At 42.8% G+C, this 27,926-nt stretch overlaps 1 protein-coding gene across 1 annotated transcript in view; it reads right to left on the reverse strand.

The window, feature by feature from the left end:
* The window catches only part of znf414 (zinc finger protein 414), an 82,256-nt gene that overhangs the window by 46,756 nt on the left and 7,574 nt on the right, over positions 1-27,926 (reverse strand). The window contains exon 2 of the mRNA XM_028816659.2: positions 763-807. The gene's annotated coding sequence lies outside the window, so the exon portion shown is untranslated. The remainder of the gene's footprint in view (positions 1-762; positions 808-27,926) is intronic.

Genomic DNA, 27,926 nt, shown 5'->3' on the forward strand with positions numbered 1-27,926 from the left:
TTCATCCGTGTAATTTCCGTAGGACAATTTTTCCAACTGTCCCAAGTTCACAAACATTCTCCATTTTCCGTTAAATCTTCTGGACTTTAATGTGCGTTTCGTGCTCTCTGAGTGTCTTATTGAGTTCGTGTTCAATGTGGGGTCAAAGGTGGGTTTGTATCGGATATTAACTTTGTGCTACACTTTATCTTTTTATTATTACTTTCCGCTGGACACTTTCGGGTTGAATGTTATGTCGGGATTGGTTGGGGTGTGAGATACATATATATATATATATATATATATATATATATATATATATATATATATATATATATACTGTTTGGAGTTTGTTCATTTCTTTTTTTATCAATATATACTCACTTTATTATTTTACATACTGTTTTTTGCCTTACTTTTGATCGTCGATTGGGGGAAGTTTATTTGGAAGAAGTACGGCTTGTTGGGTCTAACGTCCTCAACTGCCAGGCCACAGGTCTTAGTGGTGTAGCTGCTGGTTTTGGAGAGCGAGTCAGCCGTTACAAAATCATTTGTAAACTCTCAAAAAATGGCGTCTTAAACGTTTTATTTGAATTAAGACACTGATTTTTTTTTTCTGACAATTTCAATAGTTTCTAGGACCTCGGGCTTACACAGCTAGTAAGAGATAATGGGTTTGTGGTTAGTAGAATAGTGGTGTGCCTTGGGATGTTTTTGGTTACAAAGCTGTGCCAGCATAAAAAAAGGTTAGGAAACAATACTGCAGAGGAAAGTTTTACTTACCAACTTTAACAGCTACTTTGGAATTTGGATTTGCGATCCCTGTTTCTGTAAGAGATGAAATAAGAGAGGCACAAATCAACAAAGGGAAACCAGTTTAAAAATGTATGCATGGTGCATTAGTCAAGTACATTCAGGGACTTTGTGGACTGTTTTGAGAGGTACAGCATTTGAAATTTTTCTTTACTAACTTTATCATTGACAGAGATATCAAATGTCATTCTTTTCCAATTTTTTGTAGCTATGAGTCACATTCAAGACCAGCTGTGATATCATCTTTATTTTTGCTTCCATACCCAGTTTAACAAGTTCAATATCCATTCAGATTGCAACAACAAGCACCTCCATACAGTTTTCTTGCCAGCCGCACCACACGGTTCACCCTTCTCTGTTTCTATATGTGACATAAGGAGGACATGAAAATGAGTTCATGTCCAAAAGGCCTCCTATCAAGATTACATTTCATGGCATATTTTAAACACCATAGTGACAAACTAGCCAACATCTTCACTATTTCATGGGGAGAATTCCCACCAACTTCCAAAGGATGACAATTATCCCTGTGCCTAAAAAAAAAATACAAATTGTACAGTCTAAATAACCACAGACCGGTGGCACCCACTCCAGTCATGACAAAGTATTTAGACATACCATATATATATATATATATATATATATATAGTGACGGATGGCCGGGGCCCATGTCTGGCCGGGACACCCCTGCAACATATGTACCAGGGGAGCAAGGATGGGAAACCCAGTATCTCCCCCTGGACCCTAGATGGCACCCTCCCTGGGTTGCTGCGATGCCTCGGACTCCCCCAGGCCTTCATGGGGGTTGGAGTTCTGTGCAGCCCTGTTGGGTTCCACAGGCGCCACTAGGGGGTGCTGCAGCAGGAACTGCTGGACCCTTTTGGGCACTGGTTTTACCACACCCAGAAGTGCAGCCGGATGTCGGCAATCAAGCACCTGGAGAACTTCCAGGTACCCAATAAAAGGAGCCAGCGACCACCACTCAGCGGCCTGAGTCGGGTGAAGGAGGACAAGGTTGTCTGGGAGGAGTGGTGGTGAAAAGGAAGAGTGCTGTATTGTTTGTTAGTGCTTTGAGACTGTGGGGATTACGGGGAAGACGTGCCCAACAGGTGAAGAGAAATAAAGTCTTTGGTTTTTACACGTGCCTCCGTGTTCATCTGAGTTGTGTCAGGTGCCTATATAGCACCTTATTGTTACTATATATATATATATATATATATATATATATATATATATATATATATATATATATATATATATATGGTTGAAATAGTTTACTGTCAAATAAATGCAAAGAGAACGCGACACATGTTTCGCCCTCATTCTGGGCTCATCAGGCGTACACACTCCACTGCACTCCCTCTCGGGAATCGAACCTCGGACATCAGCGCCAGAGGCGATGCCCCTAACGTTGCGCCACGGCGTGTGGTTCGTTTATTTGACAGCATGTAGATCGGGGTAATTACATTCACGGCATTCGTAGTCTGTGTCACAATCTGATTGTATGGGTGGTTACCTACCAGGTAACGCTTGTGGTTGGCCAGCAATCTGCTAACATCCGCCACGGTGCCCTCAGTTTGTGAGGAGCAGATCATAGAATGGTTGAAATAGTTTACTGTCAAATAAATGCAAAGAGTACGCGACACGTGTTTCGCCCTCACTCTGGGCTCATAGCAGATTGCTGGCCAACCACAAGTGTTACCTGGTAAGTAACCACCCATACAATCAGACTGTGACACAGACTACGAATGCCGTGAATATATATATATATATATATATATATATATATATATATATATATATATATATATCACACACACACACATACACAGGGGGTCCTCAGATTACGACACAGTTCCGTTCCTACGACAGTGATGTAACCCGAATTTTGGTGTAAGTTGAAACACACCCTAGCCTAAGTCACTTACCTATCCTAACACGTTTGCAAAATCATAATCTAGAAAATAAAAACACAGCTAAGCCACAGAAAAAGGACCTAAATATACTGTACTGTACTGTAGTAACTTTAAAGTAAAGTTTTTATGGGAGCGAGTGTTGTAAACTTGAAACGTCGTATGTTGAGACGTTGTAACCCGAGGACCCCCCCTATATATATATATATATATATATATATATATATATATATATATATATATATACTCACGTAGGTCAGGTCTTGAAACCCGAAAAATCAATCATAAAATCAGACCCCGACTTAGACGCCCGTTCACAAATGCGACACTCTATTTTATTTTATTTTTACATCTTCTTGCCTCCTCCAATCTCACACCAGTTTCTCAGGTACATCGAATTTTGTGGCAACAGCGCAGTTACCAATTTCTTTCAATTTAAATTTAAAACCACGACTTATAATTTAAAACCAGCATCATATTTCTGATCGAACGCTCCATCGTAGATAAGGGATGCTCTTACAATAAAGGTGTGTGAGATACAAAAAACACAAATCAGTGCAAACGTCTCTTCGGAATAGTGCGGGTATTACCGTGTGGTCACATAGGCACAATACATAGAAAAAAAAGGCCGTGTGCTCCGCGGTTACTCTCTCAGGTGGGCGTTTAGCAAATCATAATCTCTTGGACCAATAGAGTTTTCTGCATTTGCCTTCTATGACTGACATTATAAAATACAGGAAATTATACGGTAAAATCAAGTTCCAGCTTGTCCGCGGGAGAACTTAAACGTGAGTAGATATGGTAAATAAACAGAATATTCCAGATAGTCTGGACCACGGCCATATTCCTTACACTTAATACCATCCTCACAAATCTGGATAAAAAAAAAGGTCACACCCGAGTCCTAGTTATAGACTACAGCTCAGCTTTTAATATTGTGGTACCAGCAAAACTGTCCACCACACACCTCAGTTTTGGACTTGAGGCTGTCCCCTGCCACTGAATTTTGGACTTCCTAACCAACAGACCTCAGAATTTGCTGATGGGCAGCATCACAATCTCCATGCTGGGCCTCAACTTGGGTACTCAACAGGGTAAGGTACTGAGCCTGCTTATTTACTCCTTGTTTGACCAAATTCTGTGGGGCCAGACTCGGCTCCAACCCCATCATTAAAGCTGCTGATGACTCCACCATCACAGGCGTAGTCACCATCAATGCTGATATGGCTTAGATAGAAGACCACAGTGGTGCCAGGTCAGCAAACCCAAGGAGCTGGTCATAGATGTCAGAAAGCAGACAACACTGAAATCTACATCAGAGGGGATGCTATTGAAAGAGTGAGCAGATTTACATTTACAAACTGAAGTGGGCCCAATTCTTTTCAAGTTGTCCAAAATCCTCATTAACACCTCTACTTCCTTAGGCATCTATCCATGGGCAGCCTCCATTTCACCTTCTGTTTTCACAGACTTCTAAACGTGCCCGGGGGGTCCATCTTCACTGGCAGAGTAACATCCTGGTCCAGCACCTGCTCAAGCTCAATAGTGTAGAGGCTGGTGTAGGACAAAGTTGGCTCTGCCCATTCTGCTAGGTTTTCATGGCACACCAGGTCTGTTAAGAAAGCAGATTTAATAAGGGTGCACAAAACCCCCACTAGCACTCCAAACTAAGTGACTGGACCGCAGCTTGTACCGGGATCTGCCTGGACTTCATCTGATAACAAAGATAACAGAGATGATCTGACATCTGTCTAGAGGCCTCTCTACAGACCTCTTGAGACACAAAATGGAGCCAAGCAAGAACAAAGACCTAAAATTCAAGGGTTGACAACTAAAATGGACAGAAGAACTCACCTGTTACAAGATAGTGATTTTTATACTGGAAGCTGTACATGTAGATCAAACTCACCATTACATTATAGGTAGACCCCTTTTGTTAGGAGGACTGTTAGACTCATTGACTTGACATTGAATCCCTGCATGTGTGTGTGAGTAGCGTAGAGTAAGCAACATCTAGAATAGCATCGACATCAGGCAAGACAGCGAAGTGAATGTGCAAAATGAAATACTGTGTGTATTATTGCTGACTGATTCTGACTTATCAAACTCCAATTTTGATGTAACTGATCTGGAGATTGAAAATCAAAGTCCAGTACCTGCATCAACTGATCAGTCCTTAGCTGAACATGCAGCTGACACCCCTATGGCAACGTTCAATTGGGAGGATTACAACAGACACTTACTGAACTCCGATTTTGACGCAAACAATCTGGAAATTGAAAACGAAAGACAGCTACCTGCATCAGCCGACTGTTGTGCTTGTGAAGCTGACACGCCTATGGCAACATTCGTCCTGCGAGGACTACAAAGACATTGATCTGTGGGTGGCAAGTTGGCTACTGGACTTCAAATGGCACAGCAGGCCAGTGGGCACCACGGATTACCAGCCACTCAACTACATGAAATCGCCTTTCGGCTTCAGTGAGGACACAAACAGGTATGTAATGAGCTCGTAAAATGTATGTGAATTTACATGGAATGTAAACCAGAGTGACGTCTGATATAAATAAGTATCTGATGTTATGTGTGAAACCATTGCTTTGTGCGCTTTTTTGAAAACTGAGTTTTCAGCCCTGTGACAAAATTAATAAAAAAAAATAATTAGCCCTAAAAGAATGAATCCAATTAGAAGAAGGTTCAACCTTCCTTTAAACCTCCATGGATCACATCTCTGAAAGCAGAAGAATATATTCACTGAACCCCCTTGGGGATTCTCTCAAGGAAGAGGAGGAGGAGGAGGAACTCTCCAGAATGACTGAAGACACCTGAATCTGATCACTGAACCAAAAAACTACAAGCGTCTTAATGGAGAGCCGACTTCGACAAACTCTTATCTTTGCAGACTAGAAGCTGAGACCCAGTCTGTCAAGCCAAAGCTGTGTGCCAGCAGTCTGACGAGGCTGAGAAGTCATCACTTGGAGAAGGGCACTTCAGGATCTAAACTCCGAGGACAGAATGAGTGAGGCTTTTCAACACGAAGTGGCAAAAGACAGCAGAAGACAACACGAGGAGGCAGCAGCGCAGCACTGACAAGGATCATGCAACAATGAGAAAGCATGAAGAATCTTCTCCTTGAACCCGGACCCACAACTCCACACAACACTGGACACCATCCATAAAGACTTGGCATCATAAAACTATCTGTGCCAAGATAAAGCAGAACTCTAAATAGCAGTGAAGAGCCAGCCTGTACGTTATGGTTTGTCTGTCTAGTGTGTCTGCGTCCAGTCTTATATATCAACATATACATGCAGTCACCATTGTCCTATAATCCTTGAGTTTATCAATAAACTTTATTATTCTGCTTCTAATAACGAGTGGGCCTCAGTGACACTGAATCAAGTCTAAAGGCCAGAGACCCCTTCCTACAAGAGAGAAAGATAAGGTAAATACATTAGGACCTTTACCAAATTATTGGATTAATCCCACATTATTATGACATCCACCTTATTAATTATTAGTCATCAAAATTCCTACAGTGGTGAAGGTGGCACAGAACATTAGCAGCAACCAATTAAACTGTCTGGTATTCAGGACAACACGACACCCACTGTGTTTGCAACGGGACAATTAAAGAGCTCAGCCGTTCTGCACAGTCGCTCTTCTCACTCCTCCATTCAGGGCCACTGGCACTCACAGCAGTGGGTTCAGCGACAGTTTCTACCCACCGGTGGTAAGGCTGCCAGACAGTCAATCACAAGAATTCAAATACTGTATATATGTGAGGCATGCTATGTCTGCTTTTTATTTATGCATTGATTTCTTGGTATTGTACTTTGTAAAGGTTAAGAGTTTTATTGGACTGATATGACAATAAATGTGACTTATTAATAGCATGTAAAATATTATTAATAGTATTTATAGAGTACAGAAAATGTATGTTTTAATAGCATTTCACAATTTCATGCAGATAAAAAGACTTGTGGTTGCTACGATTGTATTCACTGACTCCACATTCTAATTGATATAAAAATGATGTTAACTGACGAGCTGCAGTTGGTTTGGTGACTCCAAGGCTAATTGTTGTTTATTTTTTTAATAAATACTAGAAAACAGTTCTAATCTAGTTGACATCAGCCAGCACGAGCGCCTGTTGCGAAGGAGAGGCCCTGGCTGCACGCAGGACTCCATTGGCGCGTCCATAACTCGTATTGGGGATTTCTTTTGGCATCAATAATGGCGATCAGCTGTGTAAAAGAGGAAAATATACGAGTGAAAATAAATAAACTCTCTCAAGGTAAATTTGAAAAAGTAAATTAATTAGTGTCTTAATTCACATAAAACGTGTAAGACACCATTTTTTAAAAGTTTACAAATGATTTTGTAAAGGCCGACTCGCTCTCCAAAACTGGCAGCTACACCACTAAGACCCGTGGCCTGGCAAGTTGAGGACGTTAGACCCGACAAGCCGCACTTCTTCCAAATAAACTTCCCCCCATTGACGATCAAAAATAAGCCAAAAAACAGTACGTAAAATAATGAAGTGAGTATATATTGATAAAAAAAGAAATGAACAAACTCCAAACAGTATCTACAGTGGGGCAAAAAAGTAATTTAGTCAGCCAGCAATTGTGCAAGTTCTCCCACTTAAAGATGAGAGAGGCCTGTAATTTTCATCACAGGTATACCTCAACTATGAGAGACAAAATGAGAAAAAAAATCCAGAAAATCACATTGTCTGATTTTTAAAGAATTTATTTGCAAATTATGGTGGAAAATAAGTATGTGGTCACCTACAAACAAGCAAGATTTCTGGCTCTCACAGACCTGTAACTTCTTCTGTAAGAGGCTCCTCTGTCCTCCACTGGTTACCTGTATTAATGGCACCTGTTTGAACTCATTATCAATATAAAAGACACCTGTCCACAACCTCAAACAGTCGCACTCCAAACTCCACTATGGCCAAGACCAAAGAGCTGTCAAAGGACACCAGAAACAAAATTGTAGACCTGCACCAGGCTGGGAAGACTGAATCTGCAATAGGTAAGCAGCTTGGCGTGAAGAAATCAACTGTGGGAGCAATTATTAGAAAATGGAAGACATACAAGACCACTGATAATCTCCCTCGATCTGGGGCTCCACGCAAGATCTCACCCCGTGGGGTCAAAATGATCACAAGAACAGTGAGCAAAAATCGCAGAACCACACGGGGGGACCTAGTGAATGACCTGCAGAGAGCTGGGACCAAAGTAACAAAGGCTACCATCAGTAACACACTACGCCGCCAGGGACTCAAATCCTGCAGTGCCAGACGTGTCCTCCTGCTTAAGCCAGTACATGTGCAGGCCCGTCTGAAGTTTGCTAGAGAGCATTTGGATGATCCAGAAGAGGATTGGGAGAATGTCATATGGTCAGATGAAAAGAACTCTACTCGTCGTGTTTGGAGGAGAAAGAATGCTGAGTTGCATCCAAAGAACACCATACCTACTGTAAAGCATGGGGGTGGACACATCAGGCTTTGGGGCTGTTTTTCTGCAAAGGGACCAGGACGACTGATCCGTGTAAAGGAAAGAATGAATGGGGCCATGTATCGTCAGATTTTGAGTGAAAACCTCCTTCCATCAGCAAGGGCATTGAAGATGAAACGTGGCTGGGTCTTTCAGCATGACAATGATCCCAAACACACGGCCCGGGTAACGAAGGAGTGGCTTCAAAAGAAGCATTTCAAGGTCCTGGAGTGGCCTAGCCAGTCTCCAGATCTCCACTGCTCTAGAGGAGATCTGCATGGAGGAATGGACCAAAATACCAGCAACAGTGTGTGAAAACCTTGTGAAGACTTACAGAAAACGTTTGACCGCTGTCATTGCCAACAAAGGGTATATAACAAAGTATTGAGATGAACTTTTGTTATTGACCAAATACTTTTTTTCCATCATAATCTGCAAATAAACTCTTCAAAAATCAGACAATGTGATTTTCTGGATTTCTTTTTCTCATTTTGTCTCTCAGAGTTGAGGTATACCTATGATGAAAATTACAGGCCTCTCTCATCTTTTTAAGTGGGAGAACTTGCACAATTGGTGGCTGACTGAATACTTTTTTTGCCCCACTGTATATATCACACCTAAACCAACCCCAACATAACATTCAACTCCAAAAATGTCCGGTGGAAAGTAATAATAAAAAGAAAAAGTGCAGCACAAAGTTAATATCCAATACAAAGCCACCCTTGACCCCACACTGAACACGAACTCAATAAGACACACAGAGAGCACGAAACACACATTAAAGTCCAGAAGATTTAACGGAAAATGGAGAATGTTTGTGAACCTGGGCCAGCTGGAAAAATTGTCCTACGGAAATACACAGATGAGGGCTCACTCCTCTCCCCAAACAACAAGAAACAAGTCATATATGACTCAGGCGCCGCCAAGACTGGCAGCCTTTTCAGCAGCTCCGTGTACGACTTTATTTTTCTACTTTTTTTTTCCTCTTTTTTATTGATCACTCCTATCACTTTATTTTATGAGGATTCGTTCCCTGGACACACTTACTTTTACAACGTGGGCATGGATTTTTACACGCCGAGACTCGCCTATTCAAGTACTCAACTTCGAGCGCTGAGAACAAATGCCAGTATCGATGTGGTTCCTTATTTACCCGACGAGGTAAGAAGGCGGTATCGTGGCAGCAGAGCCGGCACTAAGCAAAAAATGAAGCGGCTTGCGAGAAAGTGGCGTTTTAAGCCTTCGGTGCCTTCTGTGATTCTGGGGAATGTAAACTCAATCTCAAATAAGATCGATGAACTGGCTGCGCTGGTGAAAAATGTCAGGACCTACAGAGAATGCAGTTTGTTGTGTTTTTGTGAAACCTGGCTAATGACTAACATCCCAGATTCAAACGTGGAGCTCCCCGGGTTTAGCACAGTTAGAGCGGACAGAGATGCAAATACCTGTGGGAAGCACAAAGGAGGAGGACTCGCTCTCTATGTTAATACACGGTGGTGTAACTCTGGACATGTTAACGTCAAAATCTCCACTTGCTGCAGGGACATCAAACTGTTGGCTGTAAGTTTGCGTCCCTATTACTTGCCCAGAGAGTTTGGACAAGTCATTGTTGTTATTGTTTACATTCCTCCTCGGGCAGACGTGGAGACAGCGAGTGACATCATCCATTCTGCTGTTGCTAAGTTACAAACGCAGCACCCTGAGGCACTTGTGCCAATCGCTGGGGACTTTAACCATGTGACGCTGGACAAAACATTACCTGCATTCTCCCAGTATGTGGACTGTAACACCCGGGGAAAATAAGACTATTGACTTACTGTATGCAAACATTAAAGACGCATACAGCGCCACCCCGCTGCCTGCGCTTGGGAAAGCAGATCATAACCTGGTTCTGCTTCAGCCTCACTACAAACCAAAAGTGAGAGTCCTACCTACAACTACACGCTCATTCAGGAAGTGGACCCCTGAGGCAGAGCAGGCTCTGAGAGACTGGAACTACAGACTAGGATATCCTGCAGGGATCACATAGTGAGAACATTGAGGAGGTTGTTGACTGCACTACCGATTACATCAACTTCTGTATGGACATTGTAGTTCTAGTAAGAACTGTACACTGCTATGCTAACAACAAGCCATGGATTACAAGTGACATCAAGGGCCTTTTGAACCAGAAAAAAAGGGCTTTTAAAGGCGGTGATCAGCATGAGCTCAAGCGCGTGTAGAAGGAACTCTGAGTCCAGCTCAGAGCTGCGAAGGTGCAGTACAGGAGAAAGCTGGAGCAAAAGTTGCAAATAACCGCATGAAGGAAGTGTGGGATGGGATGAAGATCATCACTGGCTGCAGCTCGAAGCGGGGTGCCACCATCGAGAGAGACGTGAAGAGAGCAAACCAGATGAACAACTTCTTTAACAGGTTTGACCACCCTAACCCACTCTCACTGTCACCTCGGAGTACTGCACCTTCCACACATCCTTCTGCTGATACCAGCATAGGAGAGACAACCCCACCCATAATTACAACAGCGCAGGTGAGCAGAGAGCTGAGGAGACTTCATGCCAGCAAAGCAGCGGGTCCAGATGGAGTATCGCCACGACTGCTGAAGGTCTGTACATCGGAGTTGGGGGGTCCTCTACAGCGCATCTTCAACCTGAGCCTGGAACAGGGGAGAGTCCTGAGGCTTTGGAAAACATCTTGTATCACCCCAGTCCCAAAGGTATCACGTCCTAGTGAGCTGAATGACTTCCGGCCTGTTGCTCTGACATCACATGTGATGAAGACTATGGAGAGGCTGCTGCTTCACCACCTGAGGCCACAGGTCCGTCACGCCCTCGACCCTCTGCAGTTTGCATATCAGGAGAAGGTGGGAGCGGAGGATGCCATCATCTATATGCTACATCGATCCCTCTCTCACGTGGACAGAGGCAGTGGTGCTGTAAGAATTATGTTTCTAGACTTCTCTAGTGCCTTCAACACCATCCAACCTCTGCTCCTTAGGGACAAGCTGACAGAGATGGGAGTAGACTCATACCTGGTGGCATGGATTGTGGACTATCTTAAAGACAGACCTCAGCATGTGCGTCTCGGGAATTGCAGATCTGACATTGTGGTCAGCAACACAGGAGCGCCACAGGGGACTGTACTTTCTCCGGTCCTGTTCAGCCTATATACATTGGACTTCCAATACAACTCGGAGTCCTGCCACGTGCAAAAGTTCGCTGACGACACTGCTATTGTGGGCTGCATCAGGAATGGGCAGGAGGATGAGTATAGGGACCTAATCAATGACTTTGTTAAATGGTGCGACTCAAACCACCTACAACTGAACACCAGCAAAACCAAGGAACTGGTGGTGGATTTTAGGAGGCCCAGGCCCCTCATGGACCCCGTGATTATCAGAGGTGACTGTGTGCAGATGGTACAGACCTATAAATACCTGGGAGTGCAGCTGGATGATAAATTAGACTGGACTGCCAATACTGATGCTCTGTGTAAGAAAGGACAGAGCCGACTATACTACCTTAGAAGGCTGGCGTCCTTCAACATCTGCAATAAGATGCTGCAGATGTTCTATCAGACGGTTGTGGTGAGCGCCCTCTTCTACGCAGTGGTGTGCTGGGGAGGCAGCATTAAGAAGAAGGACGCCTCACGCCTGGACAAACTGGTGAGGACGGCAGGCTCTATTGTTGGCATGGAGCTGGACAGTTTAACATCTGTGGCAGAGTGACGGGCGCTGAGCAGGCTCCTATCAATTATGGAGAATCCACTGCATCCACTGAACAGGATCATCTCCAGACAGAGGAGCAGCTTCAGCAACAGACTGCTGTCACCGTCCTGCTCCACTGACAGACTGAGAAGATCGTTCCTCCCCCAAACTATGCGTCTCTTCAGTTCCACCCGGGGGGGGGGGGGGGGTAAACGTTAACATTATATACAGTTATTATCTGTTTTTACCTGCATTATTATCAATCTTTAATTTAATATTGTTTTTTGTATCAGTATGCTGCTGCTGGAGAATGTGGATTTCCCCTTGGGATTAATAAAGTATCTATCTATCTAATCTATCTATCGAAACAGTCTCGCCGTGCTAGTCCTCGGTCCGTGGTGTAATGCAGAACCCCGGGGTTTTGCGGTGCACAGATGTTGTTGCCGGGCATTGAAAGTGGCAGGTAGACAAAGGGGTGAATGATTTGGATCAGTGCTTTCTTTTGTCTTTGTAGCAAATTGGCGGTCTAATAGAACGGGATGTTTGTTTTTTTTCTTTCTGTCCCTCCGTTTAAATAGCGAATGATCGGATGCAGGTGATGGGATTGACAGGACCAATTATCATGAGGGACCACGGTTCCACAGTGTCATCCTTCCCCTTTTGTTTCCAGGGGAGCATATTTACATACACGCAGACCATGTAAACAGGACAACATGATGAAAGACAAGACTCGGCACAAAATACATTTATGATGACATTAATCATGTAGCAGCACTACAATTTTTATTTCAAAAGACTATAGAGTGTGCTCTATTTGAGTTAACGGAGCAATAGCTAATGGCTGTTGCAAACACCAGGGGTTTATTCCATTGAGTAGGCAGGCACTGCTAGATCAAACAAGCCAGGCTTATTCAGGCCTAATTCAGGTTCCACTAAAAAATAATTACGGCCACACCTGGCAACTGAGGCAGCTAAGCAACACCTTGTGGCATACAGAGTACCATCTGGCTATTACAAGATGTGCACAATGAAGGGTTTATTTTTTTTTAATTTGCTGGTAAGTAAAACTATAAAATACATTTACCCTTAATAAAACGTTTTCTCAGTGACAAAGGCTAATGTTCTTCAATCCTCCAAAACGTCACTGGTGCCGCAGACTGCACTCCACTTTGAGTAATGGCACCTGTAGGCTCATTAGAAGCCTGCCATCTAATCAATTCCAAACAACAACTTACAGGCCGGTCCTTGTTAAATGACACCCTCCCGTCATCCTCACCCACAGCAAAATCCTCCACGGGAGTGAGGTTTGACCCCAGGGGCCTTCCAACAGGGGCTGAACTGCGGCTTTATTTTTGAATATTGAAAGTGCAATGCAGGGACAGCGTAGCTACTAGCTAAACAAACGGGCTTGATGGTCTCCTCTCCTTTGTCAAATTTCTTATGTTGTTATGCGTGTTGCCATATAAATCAGGACGTGGATTTCATTTGTGGCAGAGGGAGAGGATAACAATAGGCTAACAGCAAATGGGAGGATTTTAGAATGACATGATCATCGTGGGCAGCCCAATTTATTTTACCACGCACACATACCCAGCATTATCACTTAACAGTTTCTCGTCATTAACTGAACAATAGATACGAATTAAAACAAATATTAAAAAAATAAAATAGTCTTAAATGATTGCGAAATGAAATTGTGAATAACAAGACAATTCAAAGTATTGCTGATTTTATCACAGCACACATTTCCAATCAAGTTTGTCAGGAAAATCACTTTGTCAAGTTTGTGTCGTGCTGTTCGGAGATGACGTCAGCATATGGAGTAGGCATCAGCTGGCTATTAAAAGACAGGTTCAATTTTTTTCAAGCCAAAGTTATTTCTTCACAAACTTGTTATACAGAGTAACTCACAATGAAGTACCACATTTCTTAAGGTCATTAAGCGAGGTAGTGGGGTGGGGTGGGTGGTGGTCCTTTAATAGGCGATCCCATGTAGCTTTCAGTCAGCAACATGCCCAGGTCCGGTACGCACTGTGCTTTCACTGTTGAAGCGTTCTTCAAAAACGACACATCCATCATCACTATGCCACACGCCTTCCAAACACACTTCAGCATTCCTCCTAATGGTGACGTCCCAAATCAGAAAACAGTTCTACAGTGGGTGGCTTAATTTAGACAGATGGGTACAACATTGAACAGAAAATCTCCAGGCCGTCCTCAGACTGTACAAATGAATGCCTGAAAACATCCAAGCTGTAAGGGCATCCATTTTGCAGTCTCCTAGAAGTTCAGTGCGCTTCTGCCATCAGCACTTCCAACACGTCTTTGATTCTGCACGAGGACCTTCATTTCCATCCATACAAAATGATGGTAGTGCAGGAACTCACTGAGAGAGACTGGGAGAGCCGTAGAGAGTTGCGCGCCAACATTCTGAAAACCGTTTATTGAGATGCCATCGTCATGTGACATCAGTGACGAGGCACATTTCCATTTAAATGGTTGCATAAATAAGCAAAACTTTCACTACTGGGCTGAAACCAACCATCGTGAACTTCAGAGACCCCTGCACAGTTTGGTGCACCATTACAGAATTTGGCATTGTAGGTCTTTTTTTGGCTGGGGGGCAGGGGAGCAACAGTTACCGTCACTTCAGAATGTTACATTGGAATGCTAGAGAACTTCATGTGGCCCCAGCTGGAAGAAATGGAGGTGATGGATGCCTGGTTTCAACAGGATGGAGCGACAGCTCATACGGTGTGGAGATCCATGCAAGTTTGGCGGGAGATGTTTCTGGGGAAGAAGATCTCCCTGTGCGGCGATGTCAGGTGGCCTTCACGCTCGTCTGATCTCGCTCTGTGCGATTTCTTGTCAAGTCAAAGGTATCCACACACAGTGACCTCAAAACCCTGAAGCCCTCAAGGACGCTATTTGCCGCTATTCCTTTTCAAATGGCCAAACGAGTCATGCAAACGTTCAGAAATCGTCTCAAAGAGTGTGTCGCTAATGATGGCCACTACCTTGAAGACATCATTTTGAAAACACAGTGAAAAAAATCAATTGTGTATCCCCTGTCTTGTGTCGTAATGAAATTTATTTTATCTTGTAATGTTTTTGTAGAATAAACATCTGTAAGGCGGTACTTCTTTTTGGCTCAACCTGTATATGCCCTGCCACACACAACTCTAACTAAATAATTTTAATAAATATTAATGATTTACATAGGAATATAAGTAACAAGCTGGTTGAGTTTGCAGATGATACCAAGATAGGTGGATTAGCAGATAATTTGGAATCCGTTATATCATTACAGAAGGACAAATCTTGGGCAGATTTGTGGCCAATGAACTTTAATGTCAGTAAATGTAAAGAATTACAGATAGGAAGTGAAAATGTGAGGTTTGAATACACAATGGGGGTCTGAAAATCGAGAGTCCACCTTATGAGAAGGATTTAGGGGTCACAGTGGACTCTAAGCTATCGACTTCCCGACAGTGTTCAGAAGCCATTAAGAAGGCTAACAGAATGTCAAGTTATATAGCGCCTTTACGTGTGGAGTACAAGTCACAGGAGGTTCTGCTCAAGCTTTATAACACACTGGTGAGGCCTCATCTGGAGTCCTGGGTGCAGTTTGGGTCTCCAGGCTACAAAAAGGACATAGCAGCACTAGAGAAGGTCCAGAGAAGAGCGACTGGGCTGATTCGGGGCTACAGGGGATGAGTTATGAGGAAAAATGAAAAGGGCTGAGCCTTTAAAGGAGATGAAGAGGAGACCTGAGTGAAGTGTTTAAAATTATGAAGGGAATTAGTCCAGTGGATCGAGGCAGTGACTTTAAAATGAGATCATCAAGATCACATGGACACAGTTGAAAACTTATTAAGGGTAAATTTTACACAAACATTAGGAAGTTTTTTTTTTACACAAAGAACGACAGACACTTGGAATAATCGACCAAGTAGTGTGGTGGACAGTAAGACATTGGGGACTTTCAAAACTCGACTTGATGTTTTTTTGGAAGAAATAAGTGGATAGGACTGGCGAGCTTTGATGGGCTGAATGGCCTGTTCTTGTCTCGATTGTTCTAATGTTCCTAATGTGTGTGTGAAATTTACACTTAATGAGTTTCCAACTGTGTCCCCATGTTCTTGATGAATTTATTTTAAAGTCACCGTCTCGATCCACTAATGTTCTAAAAAAAAAAAAAAAATATATCTTGAACGCACTGGTGCTTTACACATTGTCGGCTATGGGGCATGAAGGAAAAGCTTAAAAACTTCCCAAATACGTCCATTTTTCAAGCCAATTTGACATGATTGTCATCATTCTGCTTTTCTGGGTGTTCACCTGTCATTTCCTAATCAGTACGTTATCAGGTAGGAACTCAAGTAGCTGTAGCCTTTCAGCATTCACTGCTGTTTGCCAAGGTGTCTTCTCTGCTTGTCACTAATTGTCTTTACTAGGATATAATTAAGGAAGGAAACTGCAAAGAATAAAAAGTGAAATAAAAAAAAAACGACAAAATAAGAGTTCAGCTTTTAAAGTTATAGCAACAACGGAACTATTTATAAATCTCTGTAGCGACAAACCACTATCTCTGGGTTTTATTCACAGCGTTGGCTTCCAAACCACAGACTTGAAAAACTGGTGCACAGGAACTTCTCACTGTAAGTCTGCTTTTGGACATTAACTTTCTGCTTTGACTGTTAGCTCAGGTACAGAATGAGGGGCGTGAAATACGGCAGTCTGGTCCATCAAAGAAAACCGAGTCTCTCAGGCCGTGATGGTTAGCACGCTTGCCATTCAACCAAGAAAGAAATCCAGGCCTACTTCTTACCCATCTTTAATAACCAAATCAATGTGGCAGGAATCTCAGAAGCACAAATTAGAAATAATCTATTAAAATGTAAAGAGAGGTATAAAAGTAAAAAGGTTTAAATAATGAACTGTCAAACCACACACACAAACACATATTAGATATAAGACAGCACATTAGTTGTGTAAAGGTGCCACACTGCCACAGGTGAGGCCATTTTGTCTCTGGAGTGTGTAATCTCTCATCAACTCACTGACATCACAACTTTCCAGACCCCAATTCTCCATCTTATCTGAAGCTGCTCAAGTCAGGTTTTTGAGACCCAGGTTTCGGCTCGACTCCACTACCACCACCACCACCACCACCACCAGCCTCCTGCAGCTTAGAAATGGGAGCACACGACCACAACCACACAGCTAACTAAAATCTCATAAACAAATGGAATCACCAAGCAAATTTAGTTTAATAACACAATCCTCCTTTCCCCCACTTTACATTTACACTGCTCTTTTAAATCATAAACAGACAAGAGAGCAACCGTTTCAAAACAGTGAGTGGAAGGAAACACTACAGTGTGATCTGTCGACAGAGACGCGGTTAAGATGGCGGGGTGATGTTTAGCATGCTTGACTTTCCACTACGAACTCCACACTCGATTCCTGCCCATTACATTTAACATTTCTGCCAATCAAACATTTCCGTTACTATTTCTGTCGAGGTCCCAAGCTGCCCTGGGACATAACGACACTTATTTACTAAATGCAAAAGCATCATGGGTAATAAAGCTTGGTACCATATAATTTGTAATTACTTTTTACCATTCCACGTTCTCACCTGAGCAAAGGCAATACTTTCTTATAAAAGTAAATCTCACACTATTGCATTTGTCTGAATGCTGAATGACCAAAAATAAAATGAAAACAACACAACTATATAACAATGTGCTCAATCAGAGGTAAAAATGGCTCACTGACTGTAAAACAGTTTAAGACAAAAAGCGCAGCTGCAAGGCTCTCCTCTGACTGTGCCAAGTATGCCTACTGAAAAATAATATACTTTATTTTTTTAATCAAAGATATAATAAACATGACTGAGTGGTGCCTTTAATAAGCCCCGTGTGAATTATTTGGGCCAAGGTGCACAAAAGTAGAATCAAATGGTTTCCTCCCATATTTTACATCAAGAAAGTCAAATAAGGGCAGAATTTGGTATCTATAATCAATTTAAAACTGGTACGAAGGCTTATCACTGACACTCCAAACATAAAGAGGCTGCTTTATTTTACAAAAGGATTGCATTTTTCCACAATAACCATTGTGATCTTTCACAAAAAACTGCATTACTTTGCAATAATTATTGTGTTATTTCTCTAAGCATTATGCTATTCTGCAAATATTTCACCCGCTGCAGGTACTAACATCATGCACGTGCGTGTTTCAGTTCTCTAGTGACAACTAGTGAGGACGCGTGCAATCAAGTGACAAGAACTGAACAGACGGTGTAAGGACACACTTAATCCTACATGAGAGGAGAAGCACTTTTAATGCACCCAGCCGAGGGTCACAGGACGTCCTTGATTATCCCAACAACACCGGGTGTAAGGCAAGAAAAAAAAAAATGGGCGGATGGCCCACCAGCACCATGCAGGTCATGATGGCATAGCCAGTCAGAAAAGAATGCGCTACATGCAATACAGTAACAGAAAACTACAAATAAAGTTGTTTTATTTTTTTCATTCAATCCAGTTATTTACTATCGATATCTTGAAACTGTGTACTCTGGTGGCACAGCGGCCATTATTCATACCTCAAATCTCAGTTATTTACTTCACAGCACATAAAGGACTAATGTACTTTAGTGATTGAGAACTACTGCTGACACATTTCCAGTATTCAGTAGTAAAACAAGTAATCATCTACAGTTAAGCATACTTGCCACTTAATACACAGAGAGAACATGCAGACCCCATGTAGACCCTGGCGCTGTGAGGCACCACCATTCAAAACAATTAGACACACAGGAATCCAAGGCAATATACAGTGCATCCGGAAAGTATTCACAGCGCCTCATCACTTTGTCCACATGTTGTTATGTTACAGCCTTATTCCAAAATGGATTCAATTCATTTTTTCCCTCAGAATTCTACACACAACACCCCATAATGACAACGTGAAAAAAGTTTACTTGAGGTTTTTGCAAATTTATTGAAAATAAAAAAACTCAGAAATCCCATGTCCATAAGTATTCACAGCCTTTGCTCAATACTTTGTTGATGCACCTTTGGCAGCAATTCCAGCCTCAAGTCTTGTTGAATATGATGCCACAAGCTTGGCACACCTATCCTTGGCCAGTTTGGCCTATTCCTCTTTGCAGCACCTCTCAAGCTCCATCAGGTTGGATGGGAAGCGTCGGTGCACAGCCAATTTAAGATCTCTCCAGAGATGTTCAATCGGATTCAAGTCTGGGCTCTGGCTGGGCCACTCAAGGACATTCACAGAGTTGTCCTGAAGCCACTCCTTTGATATCTTGGCTGTGTGCTTAGGGTCGTTGTCCTGCTGAAAAATGAACTTTCGCCCCAGTCTGAGGTCAAGAGCGCTCTGGAGCAGGTTTTCATCCAGGATGTCTCTGTACATTGCTGCAGTCATCTTTCCCTTTATCTTGACTAGTCTCCCAGTCCCTGCCGCTGAAAAACATCCCCACAGCATGATGCTGCCACCACCACGCTTCACTGTAGGGATGGTATTGGCCTGGTGATGAGCGGTGCCTGGTTTCCTCCAAACGTGACGCCTGGCATTCACACCAAAGAGTTCAATCTTTGTCTCATCAGACCAGAGAATTTTCTTTCTCATGGTCTGAGAGTCCTTCAGGTGCCTTTTGGCAAACACCAGGTGGGCTGCCATGTGCCTTTTACTAAGGAGTGGCTTTCGTCTGGCCACTCTACCATACAGGCCTGATTGGTGGATTGCTGCAGATGGTTGTCCTTCTCAAAGGTTCTCCTCTCTCCAGAGAGGACCTCTGGAGCTCTGACAGAGTGACCATCGGGTTCTTGGTCACCTCCCTGACTAAGGCCCTTCTCCCCCAATCGCTCAGTTTAGATGGCCGGCCAGCTCTAGGAAGAGTCCTGGTGGTTTCGAACTTCTTCCACTTACGGATGATGGAGGCCACTGTGCTCATTGGGACCTTCAAAGCAGCAGAAAATTTTTCTGTAACCTTCCCCAGATTTGTGCCTCGAGACAATCCTGTCTCTGAGGTCTACAGGCAATTCCTTTGACTTCATGCTTGGTTTGTGCTCTGACATGAACTATCAACTGTGGGACCTTCTACAGACAGGTGTGTGCCTTTCCAAATCATGTCCAGTCAACTGAATTTACCACAGGTGGACTCCAATGAAGCTGCAGAAACATCTCAAGGATGATCAGGGGAAACAGGATGCACCTGAGCTCAATTTTGAGCTTCATGGCAAAGGCCGTGAATACTTATGGACATGTGCTTTCTCAATTTTTTTATTTTTAATAAATTTGCAAAAACCTCAAACTTTTTTCACGTTGTCATTATGGGGTGTTGAGGGCAGAATTCTGAGGAAAAAAATTAATTTAATCCATTTTGGAATAAGGCTGTAACATAACAAAATGTGGAAAAAGTGATGAAGCGCTGGGAATACTTTCTGGATGCACTGTATACACTGGCAGCAGAGAGACAGAACGTGGTTTACAGCCCACCATGTGGCTCCTGCCCAGATCTATACGTAAGACCAACATCAAAAACACTCGCAACTCGTATATGAGAACATTGCAATGCTGTAAAAAGGAAGGACCTACGGTCTGTGATTTACACACATACAAGATTGACCGGACACACATTTAAATGGGACTCAGTGCCAGTAAAATTCAAGGAGAACACTACAAGTGCCAGAGAACTGGCTGAATCGCGGTTATCCAATGAAAACACCATTAACAGACATTTGGACATGAACTCAGCATAAGCAGGCTTAAAAAGAGGAACATGCACATAATAAATAAGACTTTATGATCAATCCCCCCCCCATATTTGATATATATTGCCTAGGATTCCTGTATATCTAATCATTTTCCTCTGATGATGACTCCTGATAGGACTTGAAAGCTTAGGAATAAAAAACTATTTTAAGATACGCAATTCTTTTTCCCCCTTTCTGGATTTCCAGCTACAAATATGCAGACCGCATCCCAGACCTTCGTTTCCATAAACTATGTTCATCTATCATTCAGTTCTTGTCACTTGACTGCAAGCACACTTAATCACCCCCCTCGAACAGCTGTCACTGGATGACTAAAGCATGTATGTGCACAATATCAGAAGCAGCTGGTAATATCTTCACAGAATAACACAATACTTTTGCAAAATAATGCAGTAAATAATGTTTGAGTGGCAGGAATAAGCTTCTGTAAAACAGTTTTACCGTATGTTCAGACAGACGCAATTGCAAGAAAAACTAACTGAAGCTTTTGGAATTCCCTTGGTTTCTGCATTGATTCCTACTAAAATGTGGTCTGATCTTATTTTTGTATTTGTAAAGCACTTTGAGCTCCATCATTTGTATGAAAACGTGCTGTACAAATAAATGTTGATCTTCCAAGTCACAATTCCAGACAAACATAATCTGCCTAAACCAGGGGTCTCCAACATGTCGCTCGCGAGGTACCGGTAGCCCTCCAAAGAGTTAATGAATCCTACATAAATTTGAAAACTTGATTAGTCACATTAGGGGTGGGCGACCTTTCCAAAAAATCAAATCACGATCCACAATCTGAATTGCAATCTCTTTTTTCAATGTGGCATACACTTAAGAGAATATCCGGACTCAAACTCATCAAGACCTAAGTCACACTTTATTTTAAACTAGCCGACGCCCGCCGTAGCATAGGGCGGTGTAAGAATAGGAACGGAAAACGGTGAGAAAGGAATTCAGAAATCAAGAAGAAATAAATACTTCTTGAAAGACGCAGTTGTGAATAGGTGTTTTGGTGGAGACGACAGATAATGAGTCGAAAGATCTAACCCTAGAAAAAGCCACGTACAACTGACCGTGGCTGAAGACTGGTTGTTGTAGATTAACGCAAATCTTTACAAACGTTTGTCCTTGGGACTTGTTCATAGTCATGGAGAAGGCGAGTCTGAGTGGGAATTGTGTGCATTTAAATTTAAAAGGGAGACTGGTGTCGGAAGAAAGGAGAGAGATTCTGGGAATGAAGATTGTTTCAGAATTTTGGATAGCGATCAGTTTGCACTCAATAATATTTGTATGTATTCGGGTAATGATGAGTCTTGCTCCGTTGCAAAGACCTTTTGATGGCATAATATTTCGGAGGAGCATAACTACAGCTCCTACCTTCAGATGAAGGATATGGGGAGGCATGCCAGTTGGTGTGAGGGTGTGTAAAAACTCCTGTGGGTACGTTAGTTGATCATTAGGATCGTCACTGACTACTGTATCTACACTCTTGAAGGTCACTTTTCCACCCTGTATAAGATCAAGAACTCTGTTGTTAATATGTAGAGAATCGTTGTTTGTGACGCTCAGTATTGGTCTTGTAGCAAGTTCTTGGGGAGTCACAGTCGAGAAATTAATATCACCGTAAAGTTGAGCAACTGGGTCTTGTTGTTGTGGTAAACACTGATAAGGTAGTTCTGCTGTGTCTCTAGTTTTACCTTCCCCAACTTGAAGAAGCTATTGAACAAATTAAGTTTCACTTTCAAGTGCTTTCATATTTTTTGTGAGTTTTAGGACTTTCATTTCGTTCCACAGCCTGTGTTTGTTTACGGAAGAGGCAACGGTGAGGGCTCGAGAACCACAGAAGATGACAGGCAGTATTTGGCGGAAATTAGGGATACTGTCGTTCATTTTATAACAAAGGCTTAGGAAACAACTGTCACAGTATAACGAAAATAGGAAGAAGCGAAACCAAAGCCAGTGGTCAACAAGAGTAACCTTCCTGTAGCAGGCTACGGAAAAGACTCCCAGGAGCACACGTGGCTGAAGTGAAAGGTGACACAGTCAGGCTAGATATAGGGTGGTGATGTGACACCAATGGGGTCATGAGAGAGAAGCGGGGAACGCGGTAGTCCAAAGGAGGAATACGAATTGAGAAAAGTGGCGTGGGGGTGTATGGGAGGCTTCGAGCAGCGTGGAAAAGGGTTTGGAAGAGCAGGAATAGGAATCGAGAAATGCCGTGTGGGCGGGACCGCTTTTGAAGAGGAAGCAGGATGAACCAGAAGAGAAATATAAATAAGAGATATCAAACAAAGTTGAATTCAACTGTTCTCTCATTTGCTAGCTAAGCGGAGTTAAGGTATACGCACCGAAGCTGGCGAGTGAGTGAGGACAGCCCCTTGCGGCCCGTTGCGTAGATCTTGGATTCGTTCAAATAAATCGGCACCGCAAACAAACTCTGATACATAGTGAAATGAGAGAAGTTCCAACGTCAACTGGAATGATCAAGCAAATTACAGAAAAAAACCCGATCTAAATCCATTAAGTAGTTCTCTCGTGAAAAGCGAACAGACAGATAGAGAGACATTGGATTTTATCTATACAGTAATCCCTCTCTATATTGAGCTTCGCCTTTCGCGGCTTCACTCCATCGCGGATTTTATACGTAAGCATATTTAAATATATATCGCAGATTTTTTGCTGGTTCGCGGATTTCTGCGGACAATGTGTCTTTTAATTTCTGGTACATGCTTCCTCAGTTGGTTTGCCCAGTTGATTTCATACAAGGGACGCTATTGGCAGATGGCTGAGAAGCTACCCAACTTACTTTTCTCTCTCTCTCTCTCGCTGACTTTCTCTGATCCTGACGTAGGGGGTGTGAGCAGGGGGGGCTGTTTGCACACCTAGACGATACGGACGCTCGTCTAAAAACGCTGAAAGATTATCTTCACGTTGCTATCTTTTGTGCAGCTGCTTCCTGAAGCGACACTCTGCACGGTGCTTCGCATACTTAAAAGCTCAAAGGGCACGTATTGATTTTTCTCTCTCTCTCTCTCTGCTCCTGACGGAGGGGGTGTGAGCTGCCGCCTTCAACAGCTTTGTACCGGCGGTGCTTCGCATACTTAAAAGCCAAACAGCCCTATTGATTTGTTTGCTTTCCTCTCTCTCTCTGACAGACTCTGCTCCTGACACACACTCCTTTGAAGAGGAAGATATGTTTGCATTCTTTTAATTGTGAGACAGAACTGTCATCTCTGTCTTGTCATGGAGCACAGTTTAAACTTTTGAAAAAGAGAGAAGTTTGTTTGCAGTGCTTGAATAACGTTACTGTCTCTCTGCAACCTCCTGTGTTTCTGCGCAAATCTGTGATCCAAGCATGACAATATAAAAATAACCATATAAATATATGGTTTCTACTTCGCGGATTTTCTTATTTCGCGGGTGGCTCTGGAACACAATATATTTCAATATATTTCTATATATAATCCACCAAGTCGTCCGACCATGGGATACAAATGACAGAGCACCGCCTAACAACTCAAACCGATACAGAGACATGCCCACCAACTCTAAGAACATGGGACGAGAACGCCTACCCGCCTGTTACCAGCGTTCACCGCAATGTACTGGAGTGTAAAACCATCACAGGTGCTAACTCACAAACTGCAAAAATTCACCAAACACCGCATCAGATGCTTTCTATATCTAAGAAGATATATACTTATTATTCCCCGGCACGCGTCCACCCACGCTCTCAAGGCATTCACAGTGCCTGCTCATGTGCCCAGACGCAACAACTCACCACACACAAATTTTGCTTAATTTGACTCAACACGGGAAACCTCACCCGGCCCGGACACAGGGAGGATTGACAGATTGATAGCTCTTTATCGATTCTCTGGGTGGTGGTGCATGGCCGTTCTTATTTGGTGGAGCGATTTGTCTGGTAAAATCCGAAAATGAATGAGACTCCCTACTGATAAATAGTTACGCGATCACCAACTGGTCGGCATCCAACTTCTTAGAGGGACAAGTGGCTTTCAGCCACGTGAGATTGAGCATTAACACGTCTGTGATGCCCTTGGATGTCAGGTACTGCACGCGCGCTACACTTAATGGATCAACGTGTGACTACCCGGCGCCGACAGGCGTGGGTAAGCCGTTGAACCCCATTCGTGATGGAGACCGGGGCTTGCAATTGTTCCCCACGAACAAGGAATTCCCAGTAAGTGCGGGTCATACGCTCACACCGATTACGTCCCAGCCCTTTATACACACCCTTCCCCCCCTCGCTACTACCATGGTCGGGTGACTTGGTGGATTATATATAGAAAAGCAGCCGGAACCGCAAAGGACAATAAAAAGACAACTTGGCTCAGAGGTGCATGTGGACTGTAGCAGAAAAAGCGTTGGGGGCGGCACATGAGCAGGCAGTGCGTACTGAACGATGATTGTATGTTGGTTCGTAGCGTGCATTGTTGCAATGTTATTTTTCTTGGTGGTTTATTAAATTATGGATTTTTCAAATGTTCATTTTTTTCCCTGTGCTTAACAATCATTAAAAAAGCGGCGTAGTTGGTTAGTATATTATATATTAGTAAACCTTCAAAATAATGTGCAGTTAAAGTCTCACCAGCATTCTCAGCATTTCTGGAGCGTAGTAGAGCCAGATAACTATAAGAATCTTCACCAAGCAGCTCTGAAAATGTCTACCTTATTTGGGTCTCCATACCTCTGAGAGTCTGACATGAATGTCATGAAATCAGAGTTCAGAACACAACTGACAGACAAACAGTGAACCTAAGGGGCTCCACTCCATCATACACCTCAGTGCCAGTCATGTCACTAACTAAAAAACACATCACACATGCAACTGGACATGTAAATAAAGTGACACAGTGACATGTGACAGAATGACAAATGAATAAGTCACATCTGTGGATTTGGAATTGCATTGTTTGGTTTTGACAGCATTCATGTTTGAATTCAATAGTGTGAGATACACCAGAAAATGCATACAGACATACAAAATGCACTTGCAGGTGAACTAAATATTTTTTGTGATGTTCTAATGCAAAATGTGAGTTGTGGACACCAATATTTTGTAAATGTTCAGGCAAAACGAGCGTATTCAGTTTGTTTGGGTTGAAATATGCAATGAGAAAGAAACGTTAGAAAACACGAGGAGCTCTCTGCAATTTTCATTTTGTAAAAGTAGCTCTCAGGGGAAAAAAGGTTGAAGACCCCCCGGCCTAAACTAATAACACCCAACAGCTGGATGTTTTATGTCTTTATTGAGTACACTGAGCCATCATTCACAGTGCAGGCCAGACAAAGTAAGTGACCCTTTGTGTTAAGGGCTTCTCTCAAAGGCGTTTCAATGAAGGAGACAAGACTGGAAGTGTGGGTTGTACAGGTGCCTTGCCCATTAAATAAAGGCGTACAAAGCCTGGCTATGGATAAATCTGACTGGTTAGTGTGGACCATGCCTCGATCCAAAAAACTGTCAAAGGACCTTAGAAGATGCATTATGGAGATGCATGAAGCTTGAAAAGACTGCAAAGGCATTGCTAAAAACCTGGGTGTTCATCGCTCCAGACAAACTGTCAAAATATGGGAAATACTGAGGAATGCAACTCTCTGCAAAAGAACAAAGGGCAAACCTGAAAGTATGGAAGATAACAATTATATCTCAAATATGTATTAGCATGTATTAATGTGATCATAGACAAGAAATAAGGAAAATGTAGGCTGAGTGGTGGATTAATAAAGGCATGTGCCCATATTTCTTTTAAAATAAAGGTTAAGGAAAAAGCCACCAATATTTAACTAAGCTGAGGGGCCAGGGACCTGGAGACAGATGAATGGAGGTCAGCTTGAGGCCTGGTGGAGGGAACGTATACAGGTTAAAAGATAAGGGGGGCAGAAAGACAAGGCTAGGAGGCAAGGGTTTAAGAAATATTGGTGGCTACCTGAAAGCTTAGAAAATGACAGCTACGGTCATGGAGTCAGGATAAGCAGCAAATGAGGTCAGGATGATAAGAAATGGTCATACATCTAGTGACTCTGGGCTTAGGCGGGTCTGTATTCTTGCATACTGCAATAAAGCTAATTTCTCTGTTTGCCTATCCTCCGACTCCTGGAGCCTTCTTTCAAGGAGAGAATCTTCAGCACACAACAAAAGAAGATCCCCAAGGGTAACAGCAAAAGGCCTGAAAAAAAAAGCGGTGGGTGTTCATGGAAAGACACTACAAAAGAAGGCACTGGTATCAAAACAAAAAAAAAAACATTACAGCACATCTCAAGTTTGCATACCTGGATATTCAACAACACTTCAGGGAAAATGTTCTGTGTACAGATAGGACACAAATGTGGAGGAAAACGGGCTCTCTGCACACCAACACCAAAACCTCATGCCAGGTATGTGAATACGGTGGAGGGAGCTTCAGGGTTTGCACCTACTTTGCTGCCTCAGGGCTTGGACGCCTTGAAATCATCGAGGGAACAAAGGAGTATCAAGACATTTCCAAGAGAATGTAAGGGCAGCAGACCATGACCTCAAGTTTAAGAGAGGTTGGGTGATGGAACAAATCAATGACCCAAAGCTCACAAGTAAATCAACTTAAGAAAAAGAATGGCCAACATCAGAGTCTTGATGTTAATCTGATCGAGACGCAGTGGCAGGACAGGATGAGGGATGTGCAGTCAAAAAAGCCCAGATATACTGATGAAGTGAAATGGATTTGTACTGAGAAATGGTCCAGAATTCATCGTCAACATCGTGCAAGTCTTAGAAGAAGCTACAAGAAATGTTTGGAGGTTGTTGCTGCTAAAGGAGGATCTGCACGTTAAAATGCAAATCACGGGTTCACTTACGTTCTGTAGCCTGCAGCGTGAATGATAGCTCAGTGTGCTCAGTAAAGACGTGTAAAGTTCAACTGTCTGTGTGTCATTAGTTTAGTCAGCCTGCGTGACGTTGATCACGATCAGACCACATTTGTTTTTTCTTGCAAATACAGATAGGTAGCACTTTATTTGTCCCCAGGGGGAAATTTGGCCTGTAATCTATTATACCTTTATATTTATGCATTATATAATTAGTAAAGCTTGGTAATTGTATTTTGTGTTCATTAGAATTCTTTCTGAATGCTTTGAAATCACTTTGTTTTGCTTTTTGTCTAGTGCCTACTGACTCACACATATGCTATGCCTACCGACTCGTCTTGATGTC

The sequence above is a fragment of the Erpetoichthys calabaricus genome, chromosome 12, assembly GCF_900747795.2.
Source record: "Erpetoichthys calabaricus chromosome 12, fErpCal1.3, whole genome shotgun sequence".
Classification (NCBI taxonomy): Eukaryota; Metazoa; Chordata; class Cladistia; order Polypteriformes; family Polypteridae; genus Erpetoichthys; species Erpetoichthys calabaricus.